Consider the following 10,790-nt stretch of genomic DNA (forward strand, 5'->3'; position numbering starts at 1 on the left):
TTCATGGAGGGTGACTGTCTCCTCCCCGGACCGCGGGCCACGTTCACAGCTAGGAGCAAGTCCTTGCACGTCCTTCTCTAAAAGGTCACTTGAAATAAGGAGCCTCAGAGCCAGGGGCTGAGGGCCGGAAAGTGGAGGTGCAAAAGAGGGCGAGGAAATGGGGGTGCAAGGGAGCATGGGACAATGCAGGGTGCAAAGGATGGTGGAGAAAAGGGGGACACCGAGGAGCGGTGGGGATGGAAGCAGGGATGCAAAAGGGCGGGAAAATAAGGGACGGAAAAGGGCGGTGAGGGTTGGAAGCAGAGAGTGGTGTAGACACAGGGGCGCGGTGGAGCCTACGGTTCAAGGGGGGCGGCCCGGGCGGGAAGCGCCCCCGCGGCAGCCCCGCCCCCCGCGGCAGCCCCGCCCCCCGCGGCAGCCCCGCCCCCCGCGGCAGCCCCGCCCCCCGCGGCAGCCCCGCCCCCCGCGGCAGCCCCGCCCCCCGCGGCAGCCCCGCCCGGCTTCCTGCAAGGCAGCGGCCCAGGTCCCGGCCTCGCACGCCCCCTGGCGGTCGTCAGTGGAAGCTCGGCCCTACGTGCCCCCACCTCTGGAGTCTCCCAGCCAGATTCAGCCAACGCCCAGATGGAGGGACGGGCCCCCACCCCCAAGTCCCCCCACACACGCCCTTTGAATTGACGCGAAGAGACAGAATTGTGCAAACGCCCGGCGAATTACAAAGGCAAGACCTTTGGTAAAATAGAATGCAGGAAACCAGTTTATCAAAAACAGTTCAAAGGTTCTAGAAAACAGTGAAAGGCTCCCCTTGAAGTGGCGCTGCAGAGCCATTAGGAGGACACTGGAATACTGTTGTAGAAATAACAAAAGAGCCATGCCGGTACTTTAATAACAGGGCTCGCGGTGTGTTGCAAGAGTCCTAATTTACTTCTCCACGTGCTCGGTCGCCTTCCTTATGTTTTAGGAGATGTTTTTAAAAAGCAGGATTTCCAAGAGAATCGAGTGTCTTAAATACACACACACACGTGCACACACACACACACACACACACAGAATTTGTCAGTGGCCCATGTTGGTCTATGAACTGCCCTTAAATTCCTGTGTTTGTCATCAACGGCAACAACAGGGGGCCCAGGAGAGAGGTTCATCTGGTCGATTGTTCGTGTAAAATTTGCAGCATTGATACATTTGTGTGTTTAGACCCCAGAACACCTGGATCCACCCCTGACGAGGAGACGTTTTATGGTTTAAGGTATTTTAGCGACAGTCATTGGGAGAGGAGGTGACAAATCAGAATCCACCATCCAACAGGAAGGTCTGGAGTGCAGGAAAGAAAGGCATCTGTCCATACTGAGGCTGGTCTACTTTCTTGACGTCACTCACTCGCTCTGGGGTTCCCAGGCCACGGGCTTCAGCCCTCAATGAGGATGAGCACATGCTGTCACCAGGTTGTGACATCATGGGCTGAAATGTTTGATGAGACAGTAGAGGACCATAGGGACAATCATTGCTGCCAATTGAAAAGGAAGCAGAGAGCATTTCCACTGTTAGAGATTTTTTTGTTTGGCTAGATGGTTTTTAAAATTCCGTTTGTTTCATCTTTTTCACATTCTGACCTATTTTAGAGCCTTTGTGCTCTGAGTGCTGAGGGCTTGTGGGTTGGGAGGCGACGGGGAGGCCCCTGTCTTGTAGTGACACTTATTGTTCTCCCCAGGTCTTCTTTCTTGCCACATAAAAATCTAGCATTTCTACCTCTTCAGCCCTGCAGAGTCTTAGCTTCTGGAAAGGAGAGCCATAAATCAAGGAGCACCCAGAGATTCTGGATGATGTTCAAAATACTCAGCCACAAAGTACTGCCCAGGCAGCAATGAGCCAGACAGAGCAGAGCATCTCAGGCACGTCAGCCTTGTAAGGCTGGGAGGCCTGGGGGTCCCAGCAGAGGGTTCAGGCAGAAGCAGCTGCCAGACCAGCGGGTGCAGGCAACACTTCTCGAGGGGTCTCCCATTCTTGTTAGCATGTGGATCTTGGGTTGTCATTTCCTCTCTTGATGTGGTGGCTTGTCCCAGCGTGGCCAAGGCCGTTCCCATCCCACATGCCTCAGCTCTCTCCGTCAAACACACTGAAAAGCTCATAAATAGCTTTTAGAGATTTTGCATCTTCCGTGTCTCGGGGAGGACCTGTAACAACAGCAAATAGCACTTTCTAAAGCACACGGGGAGCATTTCCCCTTCTAGGAATTTCTACTACAGATTTATTCAAACACTTATAGACCAGGGCTTAACAAACTTTTTCTGGAAAGGGCCAGGGAATTTTTTTTGTGTGTGTGAGGGAGATCAGCCCTGAGCTAACATCCGTGCTAATCCTCCTCTTTTTGCTGAGGAAGACCGGCTCTGAGCTAACATCCATTGCCAATCCTCCTCCTTTTTTTCCCCCAAAGCCCTGGTAGATAGTTGCATGTCATAGTTGCACATCCTTCTAGTTGCTGTATGTGGGACGCGGCCTCAGCATGGCCGGAGAAGTGGTGCGTCGGTGCGCGCCCGGGATCCGAACGCGGGCTGCCAGTAGGGGAGCACACGAACCTAACCACCAAGCCACGGGGCCAGCCCAGGGCCAGGAAATTCTGACACATGCTGCAACATGGGTGAACTTTGAAAATATCATGCTGAGTGAAATCAGCAAGTGTATTCATCAGCTAGGCTGTGTAACAAAGTACCCCAGACTGAGTGGCTTCAACAACAGAAATTTATTTCTCAGTGTTCTGGAAGCTAAAAGTCAGAGACCAAGGTGTGGGCAGGGTTGGTTTCTCCTGAGGCCTCTCTCCTCGGCTTGTGGACAGCCAGCTTTTCTCCGTGTCCACACATGGTCGTCCCTCAGTGCGTGTCTGTGCCCTCATCTCCTTGTCTTATAAAGACACCAGTCATATTGGATTAGGGCCCATCTGTATGACCTCATTTAACCTTAATTATCTCTTTAAAGGCCCTATCTCCAAATACAGTCACATTCTGAGGTCCTGGGGGTTAGGACTTCAACATATGTATTTGAGGAGGACATAATTCAGCCCATAACAGCCAGTCAAGAAAAGACAAATACTGTGTGATTCCACTCATAGGAGGTCCCTAGAGGAGTCACATTCATAGAGACAGAAAGTAGGACGGTGGGGCCGGGGGCTGGGGGAGTGGGGTGAGGAGTCAGTGTTTATGGAGACAGAGCTTCGGTTTCAAAAGATGAGAAAGTTCTAGAGATGGATAGTGGTGATGGTTACATGACAATGGGAATGTACTTAATGCCACTGAACTGGACAATTGAAAATGGTGAATTTTATGAGTAGCAGGAATACAGGCCTCCTGGTGGGAGGAGAGGGAGACGACTGGGTTCAGCACACAATTCCGTTCCTGCAGCTCCTGTGGAATTTCATCTCCAGCCCTGATCACGCTGGGCAGTGTAGTGGGAGGAATATTGCGCCCCCTCCCCCAAATTCGTGTCCACCCAGAGCCCCAGAGCGTAACCTTATTTGGAAATAGGATCACTGCAGATGCAATTAGTTAATGATCTCGAGATGAAATCATCCTGGATTTAGGTTGGGCCCCACACCCAATGACTGGTGTCCTTATAAGAGAAAGGACAGGGAGATTTGGACACAGAAAGGACTCAGAGGCAGAGATTGGAGTGATGCGGCCATGAGCCAAGGGACGCCAGGGGCCACCAGAAGCTGGAAGACGCAAGGAAGGGTCCTCCCCTGGAGACTTCGGAGGGACCGTGGCCCTGCTGCCAGCTCAGTTGCAGACTTGTGGCCTCCAGAATGGTGAGAGAATAAATATTTGTTGTTTTAAGCCTCCACGCTCCAGGTAATTTATTACAGCAGCCCTAGGAAATTAACACATGCAGGAAACAGCCTGGGAGATGGCATGTATTTCAGCTTCCTGTGCGGGGAGAAACACAAGGTTTGGGAAAAGGGTCCCCTTTCGGGGAGGGGTCTCTTTCTTTCTTAAGACTATGATCCTGTTCAGATCTTGCTGGTGGCTTTGGCTTTTAAACAATTAAAACGTTTTCAATGGAACATCCGGATTTGGGGCTTCTCTTGGAAAATCCAGAAACGTGGCTGTGTGGGATCTGCCCTCCTCCCCTGTGGCCACATGTGGCTGAGCTGAGTGACTGCTGTCCCCTTCCTGGAGGGGGTGTGGGGTCACTTTCCAGTCTGCAGTGTGCCCCCACCTCCCTCGAGTTACCTGCCACCCAGGTAGGCATCTGAGTTGTGGCCCCGCAGACAAGACGGCCTCCTGACTGGGACATCCAATGGGAGTCCCCGCAGGGAGGGCCCGGCTGTAGCCACTGGTAGAAGGGGGGGGCCGTCAGAGGGGACAATGTTTGGATAGTCCAGGTGGCTGCAATTGCCTTCCCTCATGAAGAGATGGAGGGCGGGATCCACCCACCATTAAGATCATTCAAAACCCGACCACTTTGCATCACCTTCCAAGGACCAGTCCCTGTCATTGCTCACCTGGACCAACAGTCACCAGGGCAGGTCTCCTGGCTCCTGCCCTCAGCCCCCACAGCCACCAGGGGGCGCCTGTGAGCACCTGAGTCATTTAGGTCCATCCTCTGTATAGAATCCTCCATGGCTCCCACCTCACTCAGAACAAAAGCCAGAGTTCTCCCCGAGACCCACAAGGCCCCACAGGATCCTCCTGTCACCTCCTCACCCTCACCTCCTCCTGTCCCCTCCCTCCATCACTCCGTTCCTGCCACACCGGCCTCCTCGCTGCTCCTCCAGCACAGTGGGCTCCTGCCTTTCCTCTGTCTCTTTGTGGTTTTCTAGGTTCGATCCTCCTGCCCCTGTGTTCTTGCTTCTAGCAAGTCACTCACCAGGAGGCAGACCCGCAGGCAGGCCAGGGTGCCAAGACAAAACTGAGGGTCATTCACCAGCCAGGCAGAAAGTTAGGCAGGGATGGGACCTACACGCCCCACTTCTTTTTATTCATTTTCTGAAATCTTACAGGATCCTGGCTCAGCCTATAACAGGCCAGAGGACATATTCTTCACAGAAAGATATTTTCTGCAAAGAACGCAAAGCCATTAAAATCAGCAGAGCTACTGAATCCACAGTGTTTTTTCTAAAAAAGGAGGACGACTTATTGTGAACTTGAACTGCCAAACTGCGCTGGAGTGATTCACAGCTGCTGGTGTCGATTCTGGAGCTGCCCCCCCTGAACAACTCTAGGGGGCGCCACTCCAACAGAAAACAGTATAAATGGCACCTCCTGGAACTTTCTAGCGCTGCCATCCACACCTACAGGGATACATAACCATTCCTGCTGACTGTGTCAGGCCTTCCCTCTCGGGCAGGTGGATGGGTCAGTCTTTTCTTCTTATTGATGGCCTAATGAAGTCCCTGGAAACCTGTCCATGGGGAATTAAAATATATGGTCAGGCAGAGGATGTAAATTGGTACAGCTGAGAGGAAGGGGGTTTGGAACTAGGTAGTGAAGTCAGCATCCACCAGCATTTCACCTTCCAGCTTCCATCTCTTCTAAGGAAACCCAAAACTGTGATTCTAGAGCTGTCCACCACACTGTCATTTATAAACGTGAAAAGGGGGAAGCAACCTAAATGTTGTCAACTTAAAAAGCAAATTTGCCTGTTATTTTATCTCAAAATGAGTTTATTCAGGAGCAGCACAAAGAATTACAATTTGGGATGTGCATGCTATGGTAAACCATAGGCAAATCCAGCAAATGAAGAAGGGGAGCTGCTTTTATAGAGAAAAGGGGGATTGGGAGGGGCTGTTCTAAAGGAAAGTCCATTGGAGGAAAGTAACAGTTCCTGGTGGCAATGACTTCTCATTGGCTGAGCTGCGGTGCTTCTCATTGGCTGGGCTGTGGCGTTTCTCATTGGCTGGGCTGTGGCGTTTCTCATTGGCTGAGCTGCGGTGTTTCTCATTGGCTGGGCTGTGGCGTTTCTCATTGGCTGAGCTGCGGTGTTTCTCATTGGCTGGGCTGTTGTTGGGGGAGAGAAATCTTCTTTCAGTAGTGAAGGGGTTTCACTTCCTGTCCAAGATGAAAGCTTTCTTCTCTCCCTGTTCCGTGTAATTGAGGATGTGTGATAGGGCGTGAGAGCTCCCCCTACAGGCCTTCCTGACTCCAATTTAGTTAAGGTTTTTTGTTTGTTTTTTTTTTGTGAGGAAGATCAGCCCTGAGCTAACATCCATGCTAATCCTCCTCTTTTTGCTGAGGAAGACCGGCTCTGAGCTAACATCTATTGCCAATCCTCCTCCTTTTTTTTCCCCCCAAAGCCCCAGTAGATAGTTGTATGTCATAGCTGCACATCCTTCTAGTTGCTGTATGTGGGACGCAGCCTCAGCATGGCCAGGGAAGCGGTGCGTCGGTGCGCGCCCGGGATCCGAACCTGGGCCGCCAGCAGCGGAGCGCGTGCACTTAACCGCTAAGCCACGGGGCCGGCCCTAGTTAAGGTTTTTAAATTATTTTTCACAGTTAATAATGATGTATCAGTATTGGTTCATCAGTTGTAACAAATTTGTCACACCAAGGCAAGATATTAATAATAGGGCAAACTGTGTGTGAGGGGAGAGGAGATATACAGGAACACTGTACTTTCCATTCAATTTTTCTGTAAGCCTAAAACTTTTAAAAATAAGCTCTATTAATTAAAAAAAAAAAAAACCTAGTAGTGGCATCTATTTTTTGCTCCAAACTCATTTGCACTGTTTGACATTTAGTTTATTTTTTTAAATCTTCTTTAATGAGGAAATATAACATAAATACAGAAAACTCCATATGCAGGTATGCCTGATCTAATGAATCATGACAAACCAGACAACATTGTTAGCTTATTTCGTAATTTTATATATATAACATAGTACTGAAGGTGTGATTTTTATGAGTTGCTGGGAAGGCAGTGTGGTGCGTTTGTGGAAATTAATAAAAGAAACCTTAACTAAGTTAGAGTCAGGAAGGCCTGTAGGGGGAGCTCTCACACCCTGTCACACCTCATCAATTACACCAAACAGGAAGAGAGGGACTTGCATCATCCGCAGGGAGTAAAACCACTTCACAACGGAGGGAAGATTTCTCTCCCCATCCGACAACAGTACAGCCAATGAGAAACGCCACAGCTCAGCCAATGAGAAGCACCACAGCTCAACCAATGAGAAACGCCACAGCTCAGCCAATGAGAAGCACCACAGCTCAGCCAACGAGAAACACCACAGCTCAACCAATGAGAAGCTGTTGCCACCCTGAACTGTCACTTTCCCCCAGTGGACTTTCCTTTAGAACTGCCTCTCCCTATTCCCCCTTTTTCTCTATAAAGGCAGCTCCCCCTCCTTTGTTTTCCAGATTTGCCATGGGTTGCCATAGCACACACATCCCGAATTCCAGTGCTTTTGGCTTTTCCTGAATAAACTCATTTTGAGGCTTTTGAAGCCAACATGTTCCTTAAGAACATGGGAATCCCTTCTCTACTGTTGACTCACTGTGGGGCCCAGGGTTGCTGTGAGATTAAATGAAATAACATATCCCCATTTTACAGATGAAGAAACTGAGGCACAGAGGTTAAAACACCTGGCCAACGTCACAGATTCAGAAAGTGGTGGGAGCCAGAATTTGACCCCAGGTCCCCAGTCTTAGCCAGCACGCAGATGTATTTGGTGTATACTCGCCCTTCCTTTCCCCACACAAATGTAGATACAGACTTTCTTATCTTAAAATGTGGAATCCACCACTGCCTTGGAGGTTCAATGGTGTGGAAAATGATCTCAACGCGTTGCTAAGAGGACACAGCACGTTCCAAAATTGTGCATTCAGAACAATCCCAACTTTTGAAAAATTATCATGGATACTTGTTCCATAGAGAAAAATGCCAGAAGGCAATCCACAAAAACATCAGCATTGGTGGGCTTTGGGGTGACTTATTTTGTTCTCATGTTGTCTTTTCTGAAAATGTTCACAAATTGTCTATAATGAGCATGTGTTTCTCTGGCATGCAGAAAAAAATGCTCAGAAAATGGAGGGGGCAGCTGGCCTGGTGGCCTAGTGGTCAAGTTCCCGCACTCCGCGTTGGCAGCTCAGGTTCACAGGTTGAGATCCCTGGCGCAGACCTACACCACTCATCAGCCATGCTGTGGTGGCGTCCCACATACAAAATAGAGGAAGATTGGCACAGATGTTAGCTCAGTGACAATTTTCCTCAAGCAAAAAGGGGAAGATTGGCAATGGATATTAGCTCAGGGCCAATCTTCCTCACCAAAAAAAAAAAAGGAAAAAAAGAAAAGAATATGGAAGGATGTTATGATTGTTTGTAAAAAGTGCCCCAGGCGATCAGAGGATAGATGCCCACGCTGAATGACCATCTTCAACCGGGGCCTCTGCATTCTTGGGAGGGTTTTCTCTCCATCTCAGCGGATGCTCCTTGCTGAGTCTGGCAGGGACATTGGAAACCACGACCTCATCTTGGACCAGGCAAGGGAGAGAGAATTTGCAGAAACAAAGAACAGCTCTGACCTGAAACTTAGCCAGGACCTGAGGGGTCATGGAAAACAATCCCGCCCAGCGCAGGAATTTCCTTTGCAGCCTGCGTTCAGACTGTTTTCTGTGGTTCGCTCTTAAAAGATCTGAGAGAGTTGATGTATACATTTCTTGGAGCCGTTACTCCATGCGTGGTGCTTAACAAATGGTCTGGAATCTTCCCTCCCATACTTGGAGGTAGCTGCCATTGTTACACCCATTTTATAGATGAGAAGCCAGAGGGACAGTGGGGGAGGGCTCATGCCCCAGGCCGCACTGCTGAGATTTGAAGGCTGGTCTCCTGAGTCTAAATTCGGGGCTTTCTTTTGATGGGTGGCATTTGCCCATTCACTAATTCATTCAATTTTTCATTCAACAAGCAACCATTGAGCACCCAGTGTATGCCAACCGCTGTGCCAAACAAGACAGACGCAGCCCCTGCCATCCTGAACTCAGATACTTTAAGGACCCAGATGTGTCAACAATCACAGTATTAGGGGCCGGCCCGGTGGCTTGGTGGTTAAGTGCGCGCGCTCCGCTACTGGCGGTCCGGGTTCGGATCCCGGGTGCGCACCGACGCACCGCTTCTCTGGCCATGCTGAGGCCGCGTCCCACATACAGCAACTAGAAGGATGTGCAGCTATGACATACAACTATCTACTGGGGCTTTGGGGGGAAAAAATAAATAAATAAAATCTTTAAAAAAAAAAAACAAAACAATCACAGTATTGGACCTGGCTTCTATCTGAGAACATCGGACGGCGGGGATCTCACTCCCTGTTAAAGGAAGCTGGTCCGTTATTGGTGGACTTCTGTCTGACCCCTTCTTCCTTAGGAAGTGCTCAGGCTCCCCTGAGGCAAAGGGGACTCTGCACCCACAGCTGTCCCATATGGAAGTCCAGCCTAACCTCTGCGTCATTGTCCCCTCCTCCTGAGCCTGGCTCCCGGAGTCTGCCAGGGGTCGCCTCTGGCCCTCGGCCCTCAGCCCTCTAACAGCCGGAGACCCGAGAGCCATCAGCTGGCACCGATGTCTAGCTTCACTATTTAAAAACAAAATGAAGTCTGGCCATTTTTCATCACAATATTAGCCTGTGCTATGATTCCACTTATAGGAACTATCTAGAAAAGGAAAGGTCATAAGACAGAAGGTAAAATGAAGGTTACTGGGGTGAGGGGAGGAAGGAATGAGGAGTTATTGCTTAATGGGTGCAGAATTTCTACTTGGGGTGATGAAAAATTTTGGAAATGGACAGCGGTGACAGTCGCAAGACATTATGAATGTAATTTATTTTAAGGCTTTTATTTACTTATTTTTTGCTGAGGAAGATTGGCCCTGAGCTAACATTTGTGCCCATGTTCCTCTACTTTGTATGTGGGACGCTGCCACAGCATGGCTTGATGAGCAGTGTGTAGGTCCACACCCGGGATCCGAACTGGCGAACCTGGGCTGCCAAAGCGGAGCACGCAAACTTAACCACTACCCCACCAGGCCGGCCCCTATTTGTTTTTTTAGATGATGAAAATGTTTTATAGTTGACCAGGACGAAGGTGGCACGTATCTGTGAATATGCAAGAACCCACTGAATTGTACACTTAAATGGAGCATTGTATGGTATGTGAATTACATCTCAAAAAAGTTATTAAAAAAAAAAGAGCAGTTTTTGCTTCTGAGGTGGGGGTGAGGAGAGGCTGCAGGCTGAGGGTGGCCCGCGGTCAGCTGTCCATCCACGGGAGTAAGTCTGGGTGACTGAGGAGGGAAAAGACCCAAAAACACCCCGGAAGGCTGAGGTCAGCTCAGCCCAGCCCCGAACCAGTAACCATTTCCTCTGTGGCTTTGAAGAGAAAGGCTGCGACCTTACTCTGTGGCCTGAAACCACAGACGAGGTTCCTGCTATGGGGTCGCCCCTCCCACATCAGGAGTGTTTCCCCACAGGCTTTTGGGGCAACCACAGTTCTGAGGTCTGGTCCTGACACCCCTCCTCTCTGCCTCACTCCCGCTGGCCTCGTAATCCCAGTCCCCTGGGACTCTCTTCTCTACCCAAACCACCATCTGTAGCCCGGGCTGGCTCCGTCTTAATTTGCCCTCATTTTAACTTCATTTCCTTTTTAAAGACCCTACCTCCAAATACAGTCCCATTCTGAGGTCCTGGGAGTGAGGAGCTCCACATAGGAATTGAGGGGGACACAATTCAGCCTGTAAAAGGAAGTGAGACCGGGAAGGGAAGGCAGCTAGCAAAGGGGGTTCTGGGGCCAGTTACCCTCACAGGCAGCCGGGGG

Source organism: Diceros bicornis, chromosome 30 (assembly GCF_020826845.1).
Source record: "Diceros bicornis minor isolate mBicDic1 chromosome 30, mDicBic1.mat.cur, whole genome shotgun sequence".
Taxonomy (NCBI): domain Eukaryota; kingdom Metazoa; phylum Chordata; class Mammalia; order Perissodactyla; family Rhinocerotidae; genus Diceros; species Diceros bicornis.